At 38.0% G+C, this 24888-nt stretch overlaps 1 long non-coding RNA gene across 1 annotated transcript in view; it reads left to right on the top strand.

The window, feature by feature from the left end:
- Positions 1-20820, top strand: part of LOC110212486 (uncharacterized) — a 523454-nt gene extending 502634 nt beyond the window's left edge. The window contains exon 5 of the long non-coding RNA XR_002325678.2: positions 20690-20820. This is a non-coding gene — a long non-coding RNA (uncharacterized LOC110212486). The remainder of the gene's footprint in view (positions 1-20689) is intronic.
- Positions 20821-24888: the final 4068 nt, after the last annotated feature.

Raw genomic sequence — 24888 nt, 5'->3', positions numbered from 1 at the left:
CAAATAGTTTGGTGAGATGCCAAGAAATGTTGTCAACAGAATGTAAGCTCCTCAAGGGTAGAGATTGTTTTATCCTTTGTATTTGTACCTTTAATGCTTAGTAAAATACCTGACATTTAGTAGGTGGTTAATAAATGTTCATTGATTGACTCTTAATATGTTTTCCCTAATCCACCAATCTTGTGAATCCAAGAAAGACCTGTGATTTTTGTCAGCTTGAAGAACTCCAGGTTTGGGAACTCCTGTCAACAGGGCAATTTCTTAATTTTTCTATAACTTGGTTGATAAGTTGTAGAGAATTGCCTAAGTTATATGGAAGCTAAGTGACTCATCTGGGGTCACATGGATATATATGTCAGAGGCAAAATTTGAACTTTGGTTTTCCATGCTACCTCTACCAATCTAGCGACCCAATGAAAAAATAAAAAAAATAAAAATTTTAGTGTAACTTACATTTAGGGAAAAACATGAGTTCTCAAAACATCTTTATCAGTATTTCTTCCTCATCTACATGATTCTTCGATGATCATCATTTGTAAATTTCCAAGTACATTTGATGTTCTAGGATAGAGTTTATCTGGGATAAGTGACTCAAACTCATTTAGAATAGATAAATTCACTCTTTTAGAACACCTAAGAGCTCTCATTACATATCCTGGGCTTCAATTCCCTAAACTTCATTTGATCCAACTTTTGTGATTCAAAGATCATTCTTACTTAACCAGAAGATGGGGGGAAAAGTTAGGAGCTGAGTAGTTCTACTATCTCTGTTAAATATTATTTCACTATTTGCCCTGAGCACTGGGACTATCAATGTTCTTGCTCTGAAAATACTTTAAAGTGCCATTGTAAAACTATGCTTACTTTTTTGTTCAAAATTCAACTAATTTTGGACTTTGGCCTCCCTGACCCAATTCTTATAGTTCTCTGTTAACCTTTTTATATTCACATTTTGGTATGAGGTCCTCCTTACATCTTTTGAATACGTCCCTTTTACGTCAGATTCATCTGAAAACTCCCTGCCCAGACACAAAGTTCTCTTTCAATGCCTTCCTTATTTCTTCTTCACTGGAATCATCGTAAGAATTTCATTTTTGAGAACTTTCTATCTAGAGGTATACTGGTAAATGTTTAACAACTAAATCTCGAGGGGGAAAATGGTACTTTTAAATTTAATCTGCATTATTTAACTTTTTTTTTTTGGAGGCAATGGGGTTAAGTGACTTGCCCAGGATCACATGGCTAGAATATGCCTGAGGCTGGATTTGGACTCAGATCCTCCTGGCTCTGGGGCAAGTGCTTTATCTACTATACTACTACTTCTCCCTGCATTATTAACATTTTCACCATCACTTTTAAAAAGTCCAGACAATCAATATAACAATAAATCAAACCCTGATTTTTGCTGATTTCCCAGCAGTAAATGATCACACTGAAATTTTCATGAATTGACTCTCATGAGCTGGTTCAAGCTGGCTCTAGCACACTGCTGCTGAGTTCCTTCCTCCTAGAACTGTCTTTACTTTTAGAGTTTGGAACAAAAGGATCATGTTTGTCATTTCTCTGAATATTTTGAATTCAATTTTGAACTCTTCTTCTATCTAAATAGGGACAGTACTTATGCAATGTTTATTCTAAAAAGAAAGATCTTTCCATTACATTAGGGTTACTAGCTTCTCCCAAAAGTTAAGACAGATGAGTAGTGGTGGGTTTTTTCTTTATTTGTTCATTTTTTTTTTAGCAACATAGAGCAGTACAAAGAGCAATAGATTTGAAGTCAGAGTACCTGTGTTAAAAACTGCCTCTGACCTTGGACAAATCACTTAGCCCCTCTGGGCCTCAGTTATATATACATATACATATGTGTGTGTGTGTGTGTGTGTGTGTGTGTGTGTGTGTGTGTGCACGTGCTCGCGGGTGCACGCTTGTGCACACACACATATGTGCGCTTGTGCGTAAGGTTCCTTCTAGCCCTAAGTCTGTGATCCTATGAACTCTTGATTTGCAGTTGGAAGATCTGGGTTTAAATTTTGGTCCTATTGCTTATGTATGACCACTTAACCTCTAAAGCAGGAATTCTTCACCTTTTTGTTTGTCATGGGCCCCTTTGTCAGTCCAATGAAGTCTATGGACTCCCTCTCAATCTAACCTTTTGAAAAACAGTACACACATGCATATTTGAAAAGAACTCACTAAACTTTAATTAGAAGTTAGTAAAAATGAAGATATAATTTTTTCCCACCTGAGTTCCTGGACTCTCCCCACTCCCCAGCTTAAGAATCTCAGCTCATATATGGTCTTCAGTTTCTTCATCTATAAAATGATATGGTTGAACTAAGTAGTCTCTGAAATCCTGTTGAGTTCTAAGTCTACGATGCTTTGATCTTCTGAATATATTTATAAATATCTAAAAATATGTTAAGGACTAAGTTTGGATAAAATTCTCATTGGCAGTCTGTGATGTCATTTCCACATTTCTATTACCACAAATGTTCAGTCTTTACAGCTCTCTTAATTTTTATGCATAAATTCCATTTCAAATTAATAAGCAGACACTTAAGGCAGCAAATTACATAGTCATCATTATGTTTCTGAGATTGATTAAAGTCACTCTGCCTGTGGGCTCATTGCTACCAAAACAACCCTGGCCCATAATAGTTACCTGCTAATGTATTCCAGGAGCAGGCAACTGTTTAATCAAGGACCAAAGGACATTCAGCCAATCAGATAAGCTTCCCATTCAGAAGTCTTTCTTATCGAACCTGATTGAGCTTACATCCTGCAGTCATGCAATCTTCTTTAGAAGTGCTCAGATATAAGAGCAATCAGAGACTCTGTGGTTATTACTGTTAGGGAGAATCTTTAATTTTCTACAAAATAAACTTTGGTTCCCCAAATGAAAATGGGTATTATTAATAATGTAGATAATTATTAATAATTATTTTTGGTCTTACTATAGCATTACTTACATTTACATAGTCCCTTTCACCTGAAGAATTTAAATGTGCTTAACTCACTCATTTTGTGTATAAATATATAATATATATGTACACACACACACACACACACACACACATATATATATATATGTATATATATATATATATATATATATATATATATATATATATATATATCTCTGTTGTATAAATTTAAACCATCTGTGGGTGCTTAATGATATGTTAATACATGTACCTGGTGATGTCTCTGCTTATATGAGAGTATGAATCATCACATTCTTAGTTTGGAAGGAGGGCAGAATCCTTATCTGTATCTTAAAGTCATTCTGGACGCATCCATTCTGCTCCAGCAGAGAGATGCTGATATGAAAATGGAGACTTCCTCATGTAATTCAGGTCATGTCACTAAAGCTGATGGTTTTGACACTTGTGCTCCTTGGCCGGTGGTGGATGCATTACTTTAAAAACTAACTCTGACATGGATTATGGTGTCAGGCTGGGCCAAAGCTAGAATCCCAGGTGCTGACTATGCAATTGTCTCTCTCAACTTCATTTGTCTTGATTTCGAAAATGTTGCACTGAGTATAAGTGGTTTTCTGCATTTGTTACTTATTCCAATAAACTAAGGGTATTTTGTTCGGCCAGTGAAGTTATATGTATACAATTTAATTTCCCTACCTATTTTTCTAATTAAACCTGACCAAATCCTGTATTTGCTTTAATTTATATAGGTGTGTGGTGCTTTATTCATTAATTGTTTTTACTAAAAAGCTTCTTTTTTTTTAACTGAATTTTAGAAATAGCATATTGTAATGGATGTGGCATTGAACCTAGAGTCAGGAAAACTTGCCTGAGATACTTACTAGTTGTATGACTAGATAAGTCACTTAATCGCTATTAGCCTCAGTTTCTCTTTTGTTTAACTGGGTTAATAATAACACCTACCTCTCAGAATTCTTGTGCAGATCCAATGAGTTAATATATGTAAAGTGTTTTGCAAATCTTGATGTGTTATATAAGTGTTTTATTGTTGTTCAGTCCTGTCTGACTCATTGTGAACCCACGGACCATATTGGCCATTGGGTTTTCTTGGCAAGTTTGCCATTTCATTCTCCAGTGTATTAAGGCAAAAAGAGGTTAAGTGACTTGCCCAGGGTCACACAGCTAGTAAGTGTCTGAGGTTGGATTTGAACTCAGGTCTTCTTGACTCCAGGCCCCAGACTCTACCTCCTGAGCCATCTAGCTGGCTCCTAGATAAGTGATAGTTAATATTAATACTATTCTAGATCTAAATTACGATCCTACATATTTTAAATACGCAAGTATTTAAAGGAAACTTGAAAAGAGGGAAGAATCCTTTTGTAACGTGAATAGGCAAAATTTTCATACCTCAGATTTTCTTCAGTCCTTTGATATTTTGTTCATTTTTCCCCATTATTTGAATACTTTTGTATTGAAAGAGATTTTTTTTTTGGAGTGATTTATGAGTGCACGTTCATGTGCATGTGTGCTTATGTGAGAGTGCTCCCATCCACACAAGTCCTGCTATATACGCTGAGAGAAGCCCGGGTTATACCGACGGCAAGAGGCGTAAAAGTAGGTATGTAAAGGGCAGACAAAGCATAGGTGGTCTCCTAAAGAAAGACTAGTGCACCATGTTCCTGAGGCAGGTGGAGGGCAATGGGCCTGGTGGGTGAGACTGGAATAGCTGCTAAGGATGCAGTCTTTTTTCAAGCTAGGAGATGGTGTACCAATCTGCTCTAGTTCTCTCTCTGCATATGCGTGAATAGGATCTGCCCAGATTTGGAGCTTCTAGCTTTCCTTTCGATATCTTAGCATTAGTCTAGATTCATCTAGTCTATGTAGGGCAGGTAGGGAGAGCAATAGATAGGGCGCCAGGCCTGGAGTCAGGAAGATTCAAATCTGGCCTCAGACACTTCCTAGTTGTGTGACCCTGGGCAAGTCACTTAACCCTGCTTGCCTCAGTTTCCTCATCTGTTAAATGATCTGGAGAAGGAAATGGCAAACCACTCCAGTATCCTTGCCAAGAAAACCCCAAATGGGGTCATGAAAAGTCAAATGTGACTGTACAACAACAGTCTAGTCCAGTCTAGTGTAAGGGTATGAAAATGTCCCACAATAACCCATAACTTAAACGAATCCTGCTCATACTCATCCCACTGAAGTTCAAACTTCCCTGTAACCTAAAAGGATTTCTCACTCATAGATAGATTAGAGGACATTTTATCAGGATTGATATCAAAGTGCAAAGTTAGAAGTCTGAAGCATTTGGTTGCTCTTAGGCAGAGTTTTAAAATCTCAACTCCCCCAATTGATCGGTCAATATGCATTTAAGTGTCTACTCTGTTAAGCACTAGAGATGTCAAGAAAGGTAAAGTTCCTTCTCTCAAGTAGATTTCTTAACAACAGTGAAAAGAAATGAAAAAATATCGGCTTGAAAACTCCCAACCATGGAGGCAGCTGGGTGGCGCAGTGAAAAGAGCACCTGCCCTCGAGTCAGGAGGACCTGAGTTCAACTGTGGCCTCAGATACTTGATACGTACTAACTGTGTGACTCTGGACAAATCACTTAACCCCAATTGCCTAGCCCCTGCAAAAAAAAAAAAAAAAAGCAAAAAACACCTTCCAACTGGAGAACAAATAGCCACTCCTAGTGAAGTCAGAAATATCAGCTCCTCAGGTTAAGGTTTGACTCCACTTCCCCAATCTCAATTATTACTCTCACAGAGATATTGATACCCATAAAGGCTTTTGTACAAAGCATGCTATGTCTAAGTCACCAAGTCTAGGAGAAAGGCATTGACTGGTCTCAGTTCCTTTGACTCCACCCTCCTCTGTGAGTGGCCAGTGAAGATTATTCCCTTGAACACAAGTAGGGATGGCAGTCTCTTCCTGGTCATTAACTCAATGAATCCAGGGATCTAATGTTTCAGCAAGCTAAACTTCAGAGGGTCCATGGTTAAGCATTGTCTCTCAAAATTTTCTGCTTTCTAAGGGTAGGGGAAAGATACACCGAAATGGACCAACTCCCAGCTCTGGAGTCACTGACTCTCTCTTCTGGCTTGCTTTCAAACTGTCCCCACCCTTGAATGAGCTCAGGCAACTAACTGCCTCCACACTAAATACTTAGAGCAATTCAACTCCACCTTTCCTGCTTTTCTCTGCTGCTTAGGGATGTCAGGAAAAGAAGGGGGGGAAAACACAAGTAGAGGTTACATGTGCAATTCTATTGTTCGCTTTAAAAAAGAAAAAATATATGACTATGATTTAACCCTTTATTACTTGTTCATAGTAACAACAACAACTAACATTTATAAAGAGCCTACGATGTCCTAGTCACTATGCTAAGTGCTTTATCATATTTGATCCTCTCAACCCTAGGATGAAGATGCTATTATTATCCCCATTTTCTCACAGATGAGAAAACTGAAGCAAACAGAGGTTAATTGACTTGCCTAGTGTCACACAGCTAGTAAGTATATGAGATGAAATTTGAACTCATGTCTTCCTGACTCCAGGCCTAGGACTCTATCCACTGAGCCACCCAGCTGCCTTCCTTATCCACTGTACCACCTAGCTAAAATAGGAATGCTATACTTCTGGTCAAGGATAAAGTTTCTGATTTTTAAAAATATGATCCCAATAATAGTTTGTGTTAGTGGTATGCTGGAAATGCCAGCAGATTTGGTGTTAGGAGGTACATTTGAATCTAGGTACTGCTGCTTATTAACTGTTTGACCTTGGACAAGCTAATTAACCTCTCTGGGACTTAGATTCCTCATGTGTAAAATGAGGAGGCTGCACTACTAGATGACTTCCGAAGTCCCTTCCCTTCCTGTTCCATCTCAATGAGCCTGGGCTTGTTCTATACTTATAAGTGATAAAGGCCAAGAAACTTTCCGTTACTATATCCATAAAAGTTCACCTTCCCATTCTTCCCCCGTTGTTGGCATTATTTCTGAACATTTTAAATATATGCATACAAATATCATATTTATGTATATACAAATAAGCATGTAATATACATGTATATATTATATATACACATTCATATATAGTAAACGTATGTTGTTCAGTTGTTGTGTCCAACTCTTCATTACCTCATTTGGGGTTTTCTTGAAAAAGATACTAGAATGATTTGCCATCTCCTTCTCCAGTGCATTTTACAGATGAGGAACTGAAGCAAACAGGGTTAAGTGACTTGTCCAGGGTCACACAGCTAGTAATTGTCTGAGACTGGATTTAAACTCATGAAGATGAGTCTTTCTGACTTCAGGCTTGGTACTCTATCTACTATGCCACATAGCTGCCCTTTAAATGTATGAACATATGTTATGTACTTATATATACACATATAAGTATGTTCTATACATACACATATGCATGTATATGTGTGCATACGTGTGCATGCATGTGCATGTGTATGTGTATTTTTTCCACTGTGGTTTCAGTTCAGGTTTACAGACAGCAAGCATGAAGCCTAAACCTTTTATGTTATGGCTGATGTGTTACAAGAGTTTTAGAGTGAGTAGAAGGCCCCCAAAATACTGGGCCCTTTGTAAACATGGGAAAGGGGGTCATGATACTTCAAGATCAGTTAAAAGTTAAAGGGTCCAATTTTTGGCAGCCAGTTATTGTTTCCCTTTATGGGGTAAAGGTGCCAGTCCTGATTCAAACAGATGGTTGTTATTTCATGATTCAACATAACTTCCCTCGACATTTCCATCTCTGACAATTGTTGGTCTAGATTTAGTATCACATTTTTAGGGAAGAATATTGAGAATGTGACTGAGAAGCAATTCCAATGATATTTAGCATTCCTCTACTTCCATGTCACTTAGCAATAGAGATTTAAGCCAGGGCTGCAGAGGAGCTTATATTGGTTTTGATTGTGGATGTCTTACATGGTAGATAACAGTGGAAAGCACATTCTATCTGCAGTCATGGGGCCTAGGTTCAAATCCTGCTTCTAACATGTACCCATGTCTCCTTGGGAAAGTCACTTAATGGTCCTCAATCTCGCTTTCTTTACCTGTAAAACAAAGGGATTTGACTAAATGCTGTTTGAGGGTTCTTCCATCTCTAGATCTATGATCCTATGACTTATTCCAAATAAAAAGGCAAGAGAAAATACTCATGGTGATCCTTTAGAACTTATTGGCAGTTTCTAGCATTTGATACTGGGGAAGGGAAAGGAAGGAAAAATATTCAAAAGATGGTTAGTGAAGATCTAGAAAAGAAAGCAGAACTCATCAAGAGTGCAAGTTGTGCTAAATCAACCTCACTTCCTTTTTTGACATCTTGCCTCGTCTGGGAGATTATGGAATTTTTTAAACCTAAAACCATGAATTTTATGCATGGTTTGTAATTCAATATGTTAATTTTAAAATTGCCCTATGTCTCCTGTTCTCAGGAGAATGTTACAGATAAGTTTGCCTAGATTTTTAGCAAAGCGTTTAAGTCTTTCACACTATTCTTGTTAAAAAGAAATAGAGATGAGGACCAGATAGATGAATTCTTAGCTTCAGAGACTCAGAGCTCACCTATTAGCCATGCTATCATAATATCAAGTCCACAGAGGTTACCAACAAGGATGAACAGGAACCTCCAACTGGTACATAAAGTGCATAAAATATACGTTCCCCGCTTGAGAATGATTGAGCTTGCTCAGTGCTCACTCATTTGCCTTTTGGCATAGGATACAGTACATCATACCTATGCTCCTGCAGCTGCACTCATTACCTCTGTTCTTCCAAGTTCTAAAGCCCTAGGAAATCTGGGTTACCTTAAAAACAATGAGGTGCAGCTGGGTCACTTTTGCTAAAAGAGCTTGGCGCTTGAACACACCAGAAGCAGAATATTTTCTAGGTCTACAATTCCATAACTCCACCGGCAATGTTTGAGTACAAGCTGTAAGATGACATTTTTATTCTGTTGTATTTGGGTCCCTTGATGATTATTAGAACCTTTCAAAGGCTTTGGTTTTAGTTTTGCATTGACCTGAGATTTCATTGGTATTCAGAACTCCCAGGTGAGGAAATTCCTTCTACCTATATATATAAGCACCTGTTGCAAAATTTATAGTCCCAACCTGGAGTCCCTAAACTTGTTGTTGTTGTCGTTTAATGAAATATTTTGATAACTATCTCCATATAGTTTTCTTTGTAATCCCATATATTTAAAAGCATTATCTTCAAAAGCAGTCTATAGTTCTACCAGCCTGCTGCTAAAGGGGTACACATGATACACATGGTACATTATTTTACACAAAATATTTAAGACTCTCTGTCATATAGAGTTACCCGAGACACTGAGAGGTTAAGAGCCTTGCCCACAGCCACAAAGTCAATGTGTGCCAAGGTAGAACATGGACCCAGGTCTTCCTGACTCCAGAACCAGTTCTCAGGCCAAGCTGCCACTCTTCAATGGTTCAAATACGCTTAATGCCTTAAAAATCATTTAACATCTTATGCCCAAATTTAACAAAATTCTAAGCACCTGTTACTTCCCTTAGTAATGAAATGTTCCTGGGAGGAATGGATAGCAAGGGTCAGAGTAATGGAATGGTCATATGGCCAATTTAATGCCAGAAGCTCTGAGTTGTATTTTTCCCCTCCATTTTGTTTCTAAGTTTGCTTATCTGACAGATGGGGATAATATACCTGAATCACTTAACTGAGTGTTATTGAGATCAATTGAGAGAATATATGTGAAAGCCCTTTGTATCTATAAAGTATTATATAAATGTAAGCTACTATTATCCTCATTTTAAACATTTGAAAATCAGAGTGACAAGATTGTGTAATGATCAACTTTGTTAGACTTAGCTCTTCTGGTCAATGCAATGATCTAAGAAAATTCCAAAAGACTCATGATAGAAAATGCTATCCACATCCAGAGAAAGAACTATGAGGTCTGAATGCAGATCAAAACATACTATTTTCACTTTTTTGTTGTTTTTCGTTTTTTCTGTCTCATGGTTTTTCCTTCTGTTCTGATTCTTCTTTCACAACATGACATTCTTCTAATGTGGAAATGTGTTTAACATGATCATACATGTATAGCCTACATAGGATTGCATGCCATCTTGGGGAAACTAGAAGGGGGGTGTGGAAATTTAGAACTCAAAATCTTAATAAAGCAATTATTGAAAACTGAAAATAAATTAATTAATTAAAAAGAAAAGAAAATCAGATTGAAAGAGGTCAAAATACTTGTATCAGGTTATGTAATCAAGAAGTCATATGGTTATATCCCTTTATCACACATATAATTTGAAAAACAAATATATCTCCCAGGTTAACTACTAGAAATAACATTTATCATAGTATGTTGTACAAAGCATAAGTACTACCCCTCAACATAAATGTGCCATTCCTTACAGAAAGTGTAAGAAAGGAAGGGTTCTTTCCACTGGTGATCTTTTAATTATGCAATTCAAAGGATACAGCAATTCCTTCTGCAAACTTTGCTTGGGGGCCCAGAATTTCAACTGATATTTCTGTGTAGAAAAACAATGTTTTCCCTTAAAATTTGAATCTAAAAGCATTCATTTAAGGCTAAACTGGTGAGGTTGTGCTGGGAAATATTGTTAGCTTTGTAGGAAGAACGCGGTTTCTGCAAAAATAGATTCCCCCTTCACTGTACAGGTATGATTCCAGTCTGCTCAGAGCTTTCCTTCTCTAAGGAAACATTTAAAGAGCTGGCATCAAATTCCTCTTTTCTGTCATGGCAGAAGGAGAGCATATGGAGGAAGCTGGAATTGATGAGCAGGATCTGAAGGGCTGTCATTCATGAATTCTTTCTCTGAGACTACAGCATCAAACTGCAGACTCTGAATTCCTATTCCCCGTGACTGCATCACCAGTAACTCTAACCGAAGGAAGCAGCAGTAAAAATAAACAAGGCTGCCTTTGCATTTTGCAGGTGTGAGATGGGCAATTGTTTGAGACACAGGTCACTCCATAGCTTAATACTAGTAATGTCTTCTTCCACTTGAAACAATGCTTTTATGGAGTGGAGCACTGTTACAAGTTGCCCTGAGGAGCAGTGCTGTGGGTTTAAAGTCAAGTGGGATGGATTATTCCTTAAGGGACCATCAAATTGAACATAGGCCTGTAAAGAAAGGCAACTCTTACTTTAGAGGGCTGGTGCAAAATATATTGATGCCCTTGACAGAGGTGTCTTTGACACCCTTATTTAGAGTCCTCTCTACAGATCCAAATCTGAGGTTCTGTTCCAGATCAGCCAGCCACAAGCTAGCGATGTACTTTGGGCAGATCACACACATTCTCTTTACGCCTCAGCTTTGTTATCTCAAAGTGAAGAGGGAAGAGAGTTGAACTTGGGGGATGGATTGGGAGATTGCTGGGTGGGTGAGGGAAGAAACTGGGATATATGAATATGATAGAACACAATAAAGAAATTAATAATGACAAATATAAATAATACACAAGAGATTAAATAATGGGAAGAAAAGGAAACAGAATGAGATCAGTGCATTTATTGACTAGAGCTATACAAATGGAAAAAAATATATATAAATCCAGGCTGAAAGGACAAAGACAGTGGAAGAGTACACGAGAGTTTTGCACATGTACATATATATTCACATATATACATATATACACATATGTATATGTATATATATACATATATATATGAATATAGCATATATGTATATATATACATATATATATATATATGAATATAGCATATATGTATATATACATATATATATATGAATATAGCATATATGCATCTATAAATACAAAACTGGATTTTTACAAATAAGGAAAGTGAGACTCAGAAAGTGAAGAGAATTATTCATGATCATACAGCTGGTAACTATTCCAAAACACTCATTTAATTAAGTATAATTTAATTGATTAAATAATTTGTACTTTAAAAACTTTAGACAGTAATAAAGCCAATTGAATTTCTATTTCTAACTAATTAAATATTTTTTCAAAAGAAAGAACAACATAAATATTTATATGTGGCTTATATGTAGCAGCAGGAAATACAAGCTTATTGTTTTATTACAATTATTTAACAAAATAAGGCATAATATATCAATCTATTAAATGAGTATAATGGAAAAATAACTCACTAGTTGTGTTATCTTGGATTATTGTGGGTCTCAATTTCCTCATTTGTAAAAGAAGGAAGCTAAACTAGATCATTCATTTAACAATTAGTAAGTACCTACTGTATTCATAGCATATGTGTATATATATATATATATATATATATATATATATATATATAATATATTGGAATAGTTACCAGCTGTATGATCATGGATAATTCTCTTCACTTTCTGAGTCTCACTTTCCTTATTTGTAAAAATCCAGTTTTGTATATATATATATATGGGGGCAGTCTTTGTCCCCATGAGGTTTAAGGTGCAAACACAGATATCTATAGGACACAATATTTTGTGATAAATGCAGTCAAAATGTACAAAGAAATGTTGTGAAGGGCCTAAGGGTGAAGATTATGAAGACCCATGAGAATCAAGCAAGACTTCTTAGGGAAGCTGCCATTGGATTTAGACTCGGAAGGGTGGGTTGGAATTCAGTAGTCGAAGATGAAAAGTGAAATTATTCCAGCCAGAAACAGTGGCATGAGTGAAGGCATGGAGCTAGAAGAGTTCAGGCCATGTTTGGTAAGAATTTGAGTGGAATTAGAGAGTATGAACAAGAGCGATATAAGACTAGAAAGGTTAGTCAGGGGTGAATGTCATAATGTCAAAATGTCAAAGGGCCACACTTGAGGACCTAGAGGGCCACATATGGCCTCAAGTTCTCAGGTTCCCCATCTCTGGGTTAGGTGGTGCCAGACCATGGAAAAGCCGGGAACTTAAGGTAAAGGAATTTTAATTTTAATCAGGAGACAACATGAAGCCAATAATTTTTTGGCAAAAGAACAAGAACAGATCTGTATATGAGAAAGAGTATTATAGAGATGATGTGAAGAACAGAATTGTGGGTGAGTTTTAGTTTGGAATTAATCAAGCAATAAGCATTTATCAAATACCTACTTTGTGCCACTTTCTACCCTGTGCCTTTACTGCTGGGGTTGCTGGTGCTTCACTCTCCAAAGCAGACCACCTCTCATGACTGAGCAAAGCTCTGAACTCCCAAGGAACTATATCTGCAGATATTTAACCCAGTCATTTTTTATCTTGTTATATAGCTTATACCTTTGCCTTACCTACTTTCCCTCATCCTTTGCTATGATCAAGTTAACACTATCTCCATTGTCTATGAAAAAGACAGGTACATAAACTGCCTTATTTTCTATTCACTATTCCTGTGATATCCCAGAACAAAATACCATTTTTCCTGGCTACCACTCATGTATATTGTCTACCTCTATTGGAATATAAACTCCTTGAAGGCAAAGACTCATGGAGATATAAGATAATAACCTGAAGGGATAATGGATCAAGTGAGGGGTTTAAGAAAATGGGGTTTAAGAGGATAGAATCCTGTTGGGAAAAGTTATTCCATTTCTGGTCTAGAAGAGTGAACAATGAAACAGCCCATCAGAGGACTCATTTTCTTTTCTGTTCTTTTCTATATTTCCTGGCTTCTCCTTGAACTTCCAGACCAGAGAGCTAGAAGTGGGGGGAAAGGAAGATTTCTTTCCCTCTCTTCCCTTCTTTCCCACCTCGAACAACAATGGCAGAAGCACATGGCAGTTGAGACATGATTTCATGCAGCCTGAGAAGGCAGTTCTCAGCAGCTACCGGTGTCCCTCAGATCTAGTTCATACACAACTTCCAGACTTAGCTGCTCTCTATTTCTATGCTATATTGAGATGTATCAAAAGTCTTTGGTGGTTGCTATGTGACTTCACCAAATTAAACTCAATTTTCACTTTCATTCCACCTACCAGTTGCCTGATGGGGCATTCTGCCTCTTTGAAATTATTGAAAAGAAAAACACCAAATATACTTTGAATGGACTTCACTTTCACCCAAACCTGGCTATCTCTTCAAGGGTAAATTGGAAACATGGGGTCTCTGGGAAGTGTATGTACGCACACATTTCCAGCTTACCTGAACCTCCATGGTCCTTTATCCCAGCCACTTCTGGGAAGTCTGGGAAAGTTATACAAAAAGCTATACAAAGAAGGCTTGAATAGCAGCCAAAATCACCAGTCTGAGATAAAGAAATTCCTGCATTTGTATGAGCATATCAATTACATTGAAGTCAATAGAAGGGGAAAAAAAACTACTATATTTGGTTTCTATAGTGTCTGGCGCTATTTGACTTCCTTTGTGAATCAGCCATTTGCCATTGCTCATGATTCCTTCTCTTACTCTTCCATAGAGCAGAGGGAAAGGGCAGAGTCTAACCTGCCTTCATCAGGTAACCAACTATGGTGGTCCCATTGACAAAAACAGAGAAATCAGAATTAATAATCTGTGAATGTGAAACTTTTTCTTCTTGCCATGTTGAGTCTCTGGTGTTGAAAGAACATTCAGGTAGGTAGACATAACTAAGATGCCAGGCATGATGGTAAATACCTGTAATCCTCAGCTACCAAGGAGGCTGAGGCTAAGTGTTTTGAGTTCTGAGCTGGACGGGGCTATGACAGTCAAGAATGTATACTAATTTCAGCGTTAATATGGAGAACACCTAGGAGTAAGTGGCAACAGATTGACAAAGGAGGGGTGAACTGGACCAGGTCAGAAATGGAGCAAGTCAAAACTCCAGTGCTGGTCCACAGTGGAATCAGGCCTATAAGTATTCACTACATTTCCAACCTGGGTGAGATGGGGAGAGCTAGTCTTGAAAAAAAAAAAAAGATATAACCCATAGAAAGTTGGAAAATATGCCTGGCATTCAGAAAGAAATGTTGAAGCTTGAAATATAGATTTGGGAATGTGAGAATGATAACTGACATTATCATTGACACTGTGTTAACACAGTCATTGACAGGATGAATAGATGAAATTGCCGAGCAATGAGTGAAAAGAGAAGAGAAGAGAGAAAAAGAAAAGAGAAAAGAGATTGAGATGTCAAAGAAGAATCCTCAAAGGGGACAAAGAATAGTCAGATACAGAGGAGGGGGTGGTGTCATGGAAGAAAGGGGATCAAAGAGATGGTCAACAGTGGCAAATAAGACAGTTAAATAGTAGGAAGGACCAAAAGCAGGTCTTGGTTTTGGTAAGAAGAATATTATTGATAATTTTTTAGAGAGAAGCTTCTGTGGAGTTAAGATGAAAGTCATTATTGCAATACACTGGAATGAGTGAGTGATGAGGAAGAATTCTGTTGTGTCAGAATTTTAGGATATAGGTCAGTAAAGAAGCTTTATTTAGAAATACATAGTTACATATAGCTCTTCCATAGGGGACAATTTAAGAATTCCCATCAAACCCTTCCCCCCACCTTACCTCAGCCCCCTCTTCCTACCGAGTTTTTAAAGGACTATTGTACTCAGATTAAAAACAACTTGGTTACATTATATCTCCATTTAGCCTTACAAATGAAACAAACAGTTGTGATGGCAGAGATAGGAATGTGTATGTGCTTAAAGCATGGCTAACCTTGGGAATGCAATATGGGGATTGGGGTGGTAATAGCAATGTACTGGTGAATGTTTAACTACCAGCTCTCCAGAAAAAAATATACCTTCAATACTCTTTTAAGTTTAATTTGCATGTAACATATTCTCTATGACTTTCTTAAGTCTTATAGACAATCAACAAAACAACAAATAAACCCTGATTTGTAAGGTTTCACATTTCACACTGAAAATTTAACAATAAGCCCAATCAGTTCAAACTAGTTCCAATACATTCCTGGGAGGGAGACAGAATTGAATATGACTAATTTCTTTACCTGAAATGGCAGATTGCTATTCAAATAGAATTACTCATGTTAAGAGAGGTATGTACAAGTTTCCTTTCCCCTGGCCTCCACAAGAGGCATTGTCATCAGCTGCTCTTTCAAGATTTTTGGTGGTTAAAAGGAAGTAATACATAGGACAGGCAAGGAGATTGAGTGGGAGAATTGTGTGGCAGATTGTATGTTAGTTTTTGTTTTTGTTTGTTTGTGTTTTTTTTTTTTGGTGGGGCAATCAGAATTCAGTGACTTGCCCAGGGTCACACAGCTAGTAAGTGTCAAGTGTCTGAGGCCAGATTTGAACTCAGGACCTCCTGACTCCAAGACCTGAGCTCTATCCACTGTGCCACCTAGCTGCCTTATATGTTAGTCTTTAAATTACAAAATTCAAATTCATCATTTGGAACTTGCAAGCTGCATGACCCTGGGCAAGTCACTTAACCTCAACCTCTGTTTCATCATCTGTAAAATGGGTGTAATAATATTAGTAGTATTATTAATGAACCTCCCACAGATACTTTAGGGTTTAAATTAGATGACATATATAAAGTGCTTAACATATTTTAAAAGGCTAAATAATTGTTTGTTATTATGCCAAGATTTTTGAAGTATGATAGCAGGAAATTAAGGGAGCTCAGGGTGATGGCCTCTACTCTCTCAGTGAAGTAGCAAGTGAGGTCACTTGCTGTAGATGGAGGTTAGGGTAAAAGTTGAGGGCATCAACAGAGGAAAAGGTTTAGAAGAGCCATTATGGGGAATGAGATGGGAAATCAATATGACTAGAATAAAAGGATTACTGAGCAGCATTGAGAGCTCAACTGAGGTTATGCAGCATAAATTTATAGCAAATGAAATTAACTTGATTTTGAGCCCTTTTTTTTTTTCCAGTGAAGCTCAGCACCTCCGAAGCAGGCTCTGAGAAATTGGAAAGCGGAAATTACTCAGACAAGTTGAGGATTAGAAGGACAGGAATAGCAGAAAGTCAGCGGGGGTAGTGATTTGTATATGCAAATAAGTGACCCCAACAAGAGCACTGGGTAAACACTGGCCAAGAAGACAAGGGAATGGAGACCAGGGAAGAGAGCTAAACTGAATAGGGAGATGCCAATGAGGGCTCAGAGCATGATTCCTTGGAGGGAGTAGGAGGGATAGAATGATAGGCTATTAAGACCAGAAAGTAATTTTCAGATTTTATAGCCGGTATAGTTTCAAATAAGGGTAAAGTCTAAAAGGGGCCATGCTGATGTGTGACTGCAGTAGGGTAAAAAATGAACATTTTAGGAATCGAGGACAAAGATGCCAGACTATTAGAAGAGTTATGGATGAGAATACTGACATTACAGAGGATGATGTTTGTGAATGGAGTAGAGGTGAACTGGGTGCCAAATATATGTTGATGAAGATATAAGAGTGAGCTAGAGAACAACAGACAGAAACAAGGAAAGGTGATATACTTGTAGGAATGGCTTTTATCGAAGAATGGTGGTAGCCACAAGAAACGAAAGTAGCGATAGGCAGTAAGTGATACAGGCTGTCCCCAAAGTCTTAGTGCTGTCTGTACAGGGGCGCCTCTTCCTGGCTTTGTGAGTTGGGGAAAACCAGAAAAGGTACAGCTTCCTTTAGGGTATGGAGGGGTACGGCATTCAGAGAGAGAAGTAAAATTTTCTTTAATGAAAGGATATGGAAGAAATGTTGGCCAAAAAGTTTAAAGATTAAAAAAAAACTTACTGAGATTAGAATAAGGGTTTGAAAGGATGTGATGGAAAGAATCATAGCATGATAGGCAGAGTTAGGGTGTGTCTGAGGAAGGGGAGGTTGATGGAGTGAGAGTGCAGAGAGAAATGGTAGCTTACATCTACAATGGTAGGGGTAATTATGTCAGATTGGATTCCATGCTGAGTTCAGAATCAGGAAGACCCGTATTCAAATTCTGTCTCTTACATTTACTAGCTGTGCGACTCTGGGAAAGTTATTTAACTCCTATAGAATTCAAGCCACTTCTGTAGGACTTACCTCCTGAATCACCGATAAATCAAGATCTGTCTCAGTGGATGGAGTCCATAAAGTATCCCATTTGATCAGCAGGTTGAGAGTTATACAGGATTAACAGTATTTAAGCAGCAGGGGAAAGGAAAATCTGACTAAGTAGAATCTAAACCATAATTTGTGAGCTGGAGTCTTGGTATGGCAGACCCTCTCATGCATCTGCTACCCTGTTATATTAGATCTCTCTGACAGCAGCTTGCAGAATGCAATAGAGATTAAGAAAAGGCCTCTACCTTCAAGGAAGTCCTAGAACCTATGCCATTTAAATGTTTTATTCTCCCAGTCAAGTGATCTCTTGATTTTCAGTTTTTACATATATCTGATACATTTGTGTAACATTAAATACTCCTGAAAAGCAAGAAAAGGTCTGTGCTCACCTTGCTCCCCCTCTCCAGACAAAAAGGGGATAGAGCCAAGAGCTATCTGATGGCAATAGGAAGAGCTATGGACATTCTCCTGTTATCCCAACTAGCTCACTGTACCCTTCAGGTAAAAAATGTGGAGATTATCCTCCTGGGCAGCTACTCATGCCTTCAGCAGCACCATGCCTCTGACTGTCTCACCCTTCTACGGAAATCTAAGTGATCCCAGAGTTCAGTTTTAGGGTTATATTTGAGAGAGTTAGAGGATCATATATATAAAACTAAAGTGGAAGTTGTTATCTCCCCCACCCCCACCCCCACCATACCCCCCACCCACCCCAGGTCTTTCAATCTGCCATGTCAGAACTGAAGGTCCTCACATATATACAGTCTGAGAAATACAAAATCCTTCAAAGCCTTCCCCTTGCATGCTTTGAACTCAGGTAGCAACCTGACAGCAAACAAGGGAAACAAACTCATTTATGGAAAGAGAATTGGGCTTACAAGCTATCTTTGGCAGTGGGTGATAGGGAAATGGGTTAAATTTTGTTGTTTTTATAAAGGGACAGAGAGAGAGAGGACAGGGGAGAAGAAAGATGTTCCTCAGCTGCTTAGCTTCATAGCCAAGGTGGGGGCATCTGGGAGGCAGGGGGAGTCCACTCCCACTCAGGCTCTCCCTCCAGTTGGTTTTCTGCAGTTCTATCTGCCTGTCATGAACAATGACACTGATTATGCCAGAAGAAGCCTTCTACTCCATTGGCTATGGCTCCAGCTTCTCCACTAGCTCCACTAGAGCTCTGTTCCCAGCCCAAGCCCTTCTTCCTCTCAAGCTCCACAAGTCGCCAGAGCTTGTACTTGAATCCCAAATGTCTTCCATTATTTCTTCTATTTTCCCAAGGGGTTGGGGTTGAGGGGGGGGATTAGAACAAGAGTTTTCAAGCTATCATTTGCCCCAGTGAGGTTGCTAGCCCAAGCAAGGTCTCCAGGGTATTTCATTCCATATATCCAAATGTACATTTCATCCACAATTTGCCTGTTCCTAAACCCATCTTGTCAAATGGTCTAAAAGGGGTTTCTTCGTATTCAGCGCTTTCTCTTCCAGTGTGAAATACTATTAAGAATCTGCTGACTTTAAACCAGAGGAATACCATAGGGTCATAGTTTTAGAGCTGGAAGAAAACTTAGCATTCCTCTAGACCAGGGTTGGGGAACCTACAGCCTCGAGGCCACATGTGGCCCTCTAGTTCCTCAAGTTCTCTAGGCTGCAGTTTTCCCATCCCTGATCTAGACCAATCCCTTAATTTTGTAGATCAGTAAAATAAGATCCATGCCAGCATTGCACAGGTAATAAATAAGTAGCAGAACCAAGATTTGAACCCAGGTTCCCTATCTCTAAATCCAGTGCTCTTTTCATTATATTTTTGCCAGGGGGTCTATGGGGGGGGGGAATGATTTACTATACTGCTTGAGAAAATTATTTAAATCCAGCCTTATATAATTAAAGCTTGTCCACACCCAGAATGTCCCTTGACCCAAGTAACTCTCTAGGAATGCCAGAGCTACAAGATAATTTTGATTCTCTCAGGCCCCAGATGCACCACACCCAGGAAACCAAGCTTCTGTTTTGAGTTACAGTTTCTCAAATCTATCTTAATCTACCTTGCTTTCAGCTGCCCTCTTGGCAAAATTACTTAACCACATACATAAGGTATGTGAGCTCCCTGTGTGGGAAACCTTTGTCAAAATCCTATATGACATAAATTTTCCAGAATCTCAAGAGAGTCACTCCCTTTCTGGCTCGCTGTCCTAATAAATTTCTTTCAAAAATGATTTCAGATTTGGGGGCCTGTTCTCTAGAACAATAAATCTTCCTTACATGGCATTAGAGACAATTTTGATTTCACTACCCAAAAGAGCCTATGTCTATTATCCATACCAAATGAGTTTAGTTTCTAAGATTCCCTGTTTGAGTTTGAGATTCTTGTCTCGGATTTCCATAGTTAAAATTAAACCTCAATCCACAAACAAAGCTCTCTGCTGAAAATTATTCAGCAAGGTATTTGTAAATTATTTTTCTCTGTTAGGAAAATTCAATGAAAAATATTCATCAGGTTGTCAAAGACTTGACCATTTATCCATGTGTTTATTAACTTTATTTCTTTAACCTTTACTTGCTTGAAATCAATGATCCCTCAATGACTCTCTTGGGGGTTACAATTGACCCACACTGCTCCATAGTGGACTCCGGTGTATATGGCCCTGACCCTTTGGTAAGCCACACCAGACAAGAATGAACTCAACCGTGCTATACTATAGGCATTTCTCAGTCCTTTTCTAAAATAAAAGCAAATGTGGTAATTGCTTTCTTTGGATCAATAAAATCTCACAAGATGTACAATTGATCTTGTTCATTTTTATTTCTTCTTATTCCTTCCAGGATTTCTGTGATATTATGAAATAACAACTTGCACCTTGTTTCTTCTGGGAGGTGACAGGTGAGCTGTACCCTTCCCTCACTGAGTGTTAAAGCAAGCCCTGGCTGAAAATGGAATGAAGCTTGCATTACAAAACAAGGTGATCACAATTATTTGATTAGGTCAAGTAAAAAAAATTGTAATATTAGAACAGGAATGCTGATCTCTTTTAAGTAAGAGGTGACAAGCAAAGTCACTCTAGGAGAGATTAAAGGCAAAATTCTGTATCACTTTCTGTGGTCTCAGTGCTCTAAACATTTTTTGCTCTGATATGTCCCACCTTCTCAGTGAATATACATTATACAGCTCAGGCATACTGATTTTCACTTCATGAATCTACAAACCCTATAATTCTTACCAAAAAGCTGGCAGTTTTACCTGTCTTTGGAGCAATGATTTAATAACAGAGACCTGTAATGAGAGCTCTTATCGCTAAAATGTCACTGTATTTACAAAATATACTACAGAGCACTTACCAGTATACTACAAAGTGCTGTCATAAATCATTAAACCAAGGCTACACTTAAAATACACACATATCTATTAATAAAATGCATGTAGCTCTCTATCCTTGATAGGGAAAAAAATCACTCTCACTAATCTGGAAAATTCATATACTCCTATTTAGAGGGATCTGAATTTCACTTATCTTTGTTTTTTCCCTCCATTTCTCCTGTGAATAAAGACAGAATTTTTTCAGGGTTGAAGAGACCTCAGAGTACACCGCCATGAAAAAGATTCTTTCCAAAACATATCTGACAGGCGGCCACACAGCTTTTACTTAAAGACCTCAAGTGAGGAAAGGACCCACTGGTGCCCCAAATAGTCCATTGCACCCAGAAAGGGTTTTTTTTTAGGGATTATTACACCCACAACAAGCTTAAATTTGCTTCTTTTCAACTTCCATCCATTGCTTTTTTGTTCTGTCCCCTGGAACCCCCCAGAACAGATCTAATTTCTCTTCCATGGCAGCCCTTCCAATACAAACAGAAAGATTCCAATTATCCCCACCTCCTATCCAACCTCCTCTTTTCCAGTCTAAATAAACATCATTAATTCCTTCAAAGACTCATAATAAGGCAAAGCCCTTCATTGTCCTTATTGCCTTCCTCTGGACTGTCAATATTCTTCCTAAAATATGGCACTCAGCACTGAACACAATGCTCCAGATGTAGTCTGAGCAGAGCAGAGTATAGAGAGACCATAATGTCCTCATTCTTGTATGTAGCATACTTAATTCAAATTGAAATAGCAGTCTTTTTTTTTTTTGGCTGCTATATGGCATTGTGGGTTTATGTGGCACCTGTAATCTACTAACTCTTTCCCTTACTCAGGAATTGCTGTCTTTTCACACCTCCCCCATCTTTTATCTGTAGAGCTAACTTTTTTTTATTCCCGTGTAACATTTTTTCATAACCTGTCTACATCTCAGTAATCTTTTACAGTTAGCAATTGTCTGTTTCCAAGTGCTTCACTAGGAAAAGGAAGTACTGACTTCTTCATCTTACCTTACATATGGAAAGCCTTTGCTCAGAAAATATTGAATAAATGAATTGCTGATTGGCTGTCTTAAGTCTACATTAGAAAGATCTTTTTCAGATCCATTTCCTAGGTAGGATGAGAGGTCAGTGGAAGAAAAAAAGATCAGGAAGCTCTTAATCAGCAGGAAATAGAATTCCAGGATTTCTGAGACAGAATATTTTCATTATTAAGAATAGGGAGATGTTATTGGCATAGGGAGCTCCTGGGTAAACTTCTCTGTACCAGTGAAGGTGGGCACCCCTTTCTTCAACATAGAGTAAGACTAAAAAGGATTTGCCCAGGGTCCCATGACTCTCTCTCTAATAGACATCATTGCTTTCCTGTTGAAAGGTCCATCATTAGGCCCTCCTTAAAAATGGACAAGGGGGAAGTAGATAAAAAGAAACCAATTAAAAAGAAATGACTCAACTACAAATCTAGCAAAATCCAAGCAGCTCCTATAACCTTCTTCCCACATTTTCCCATCAACCATGAATGGCAAATATAGTGGGGGGGAAAAAAGAGAAAACAGGAAGGTTTCTAAACTATAATTTGATGAATGCTATGTTCTTTCTCTATGCATGCTTGTAGGCTCTTTTTCCTTAGAGTAATAAATAATACATAGATAGAAAGTTAGAGCTCATATTAAGGCTTCATTTTATTTTCAGAATTGTCCTTTGATATGAACTGATGCAAAGTGAAGTCAGCAGAACCAGGAGAATGATTTACATGACAACAACAATATTGTAAAGATAATCAACTATGAAAGACTTAGTAACTCCAATAAGCACAATGATTCACCACAGTTCCAAAAGACTCATGATGAAAAAATGTTATTTACCCCCAGATAGAGATTGATAGACTCAGAGTGCAGATTTAAACATATTTTTCTCTCTTTTTCTTGTTTTTTTTTTAACATTGCTAATGTAGAAATATGTCTTGAATGACTTCATATTTGTAATTCTTGCCTTCCTAATGGGGAGGAGGAAGGAAAGAATTTGGACCTGAAAATGAAATAAAATTGAATATCTATATCTATCTATCTATCTATCTATCTATCTATATCTGTATATATAATGTGTGTATGTATATATATGTATACACACACACATTTACATATGTATGTGTATGTGTGTATATTCACTTTGTCACCTCCATTAGTCACACATTGAGTGTCTAGTATGTACTCAAGCCTTGATCCAGATGCTGTGAGGATTGCAAAAGAAGAATAAAGATGTAACTGAGATAGGAAAACCAAAAAGTTGTACTTCACCTAGTCCTCCCAAGTAGTCCCTGAGTTACCTTGTTGCTGCCTGAGAGGCTGAGACCCCTCAAAGACTGAAGTACACAATGGGGTCATCTGGAATGAATTCACAGACTCAAGTATTCTTTAAGTCAAGTTGGCAAAAAGTTTATTGTTATGCTATACAGCAGGCAAGGATTCTTAAGGAACATGTGATCTTAAAGCGGTACAGTTAAAGTTTATATGGGATAAAATATAACAAAACATGTGTCAAATATGCTAACTAAGTTATTCAGGGAGGGATTAGGGAGTGGTTAAGGAGTGGTCAGTTCTTAAAGGAACATGCACTTTTTGTATCTATTCTGCAGGCATTTTACCTAGAGTTCACTAGGAAAAGCCCATGGGGGTGTCCCACAGAGGTGTGGTTTTAGGCCTGCTGCATCACTAAGTTAACTAGCAGTCAGGGGTAACTGAGAGTTGTCCAGTCTGCCACCAATCAATGTCTTCTTTGACGAGATAGATGTAGGGAGTATAAATATATCTTAGGTCTAAAATACAGATAATGAGGAGTCCAGGATGTAGATAATGAGGTAGGGAGGTAGTATAGATAGTCTGGTGGGTAAGAATATCTTTATGACCCAGTGCAAAGCCAGCTCAAACTAATAATTCTTTCAGGTGCTGTTTGTAACTGCACCAGGGAGAAAGATAAGGGTCTTGCTGGGGCCCACTCACGAGTAATTGCTAGACACAATGTCCTTGGGCTGGAGAGAAACTACCAGGTATAGTGTTTCTGAGGCTAGGGAGAAACATGGTCATGGAATTGGGGTCCCAGTACAAGCACCCAAGCACCCCATCAACATGATTCTATCTATAGAGACAAAAAAAATATTCCCTTATTGGCCACTAAATCATCTCTTATTCAGTGGCCAATAAAGGAATTAATTTCTCATCTCCAAAGTTCCCAAGAGGTGTGTCACACCTGATCTCTTTGTATATACCTTGCTCAACCCTGGAATTATAAAGGGATTGTCATTTCTATGAGGATAAAAGTCATACTATTTTGTTTATCCGTTTCTATTTGTAACTAGCAAAATAATAATAGATAAACTACTGCTGGGCTGTGTTGACCATACACCTTGTTGAATAGCTTATCTTTCTGACTTGTACAACGTCCCAAGAAAGTCTTCTTTCAGGCAGCCAGCCTCTTCTCTTCCTGCAAATCAAATGATCATTCTGGTAATATTTATTGAGTCTCTCTGTTATTAAACTGAATCAATTATATTCTCTTATCAACCCTTCCACAAGAACACCAAAAGGAAGACAAATGGGAAAAAACAGCAACCACAAGAATCCACAAAACCCTCCCCACTGTTATGCAAACTGAGGCCAAAATAATCC

The sequence above is a fragment of the Phascolarctos cinereus genome, unplaced genomic scaffold (assembly GCF_003287225.1).
Source record: "Phascolarctos cinereus isolate Bilbo 61053 unplaced genomic scaffold, phaCin_HiC Scaffold_7;HRSCAF=346, whole genome shotgun sequence".
In the NCBI taxonomy this organism is placed as follows: domain Eukaryota; kingdom Metazoa; phylum Chordata; class Mammalia; order Diprotodontia; family Phascolarctidae; genus Phascolarctos; species Phascolarctos cinereus.
The sequence above is the reverse complement of the archived record's forward strand: the minus strand, read 5'-3'. Positions and strand labels throughout refer to the sequence as shown.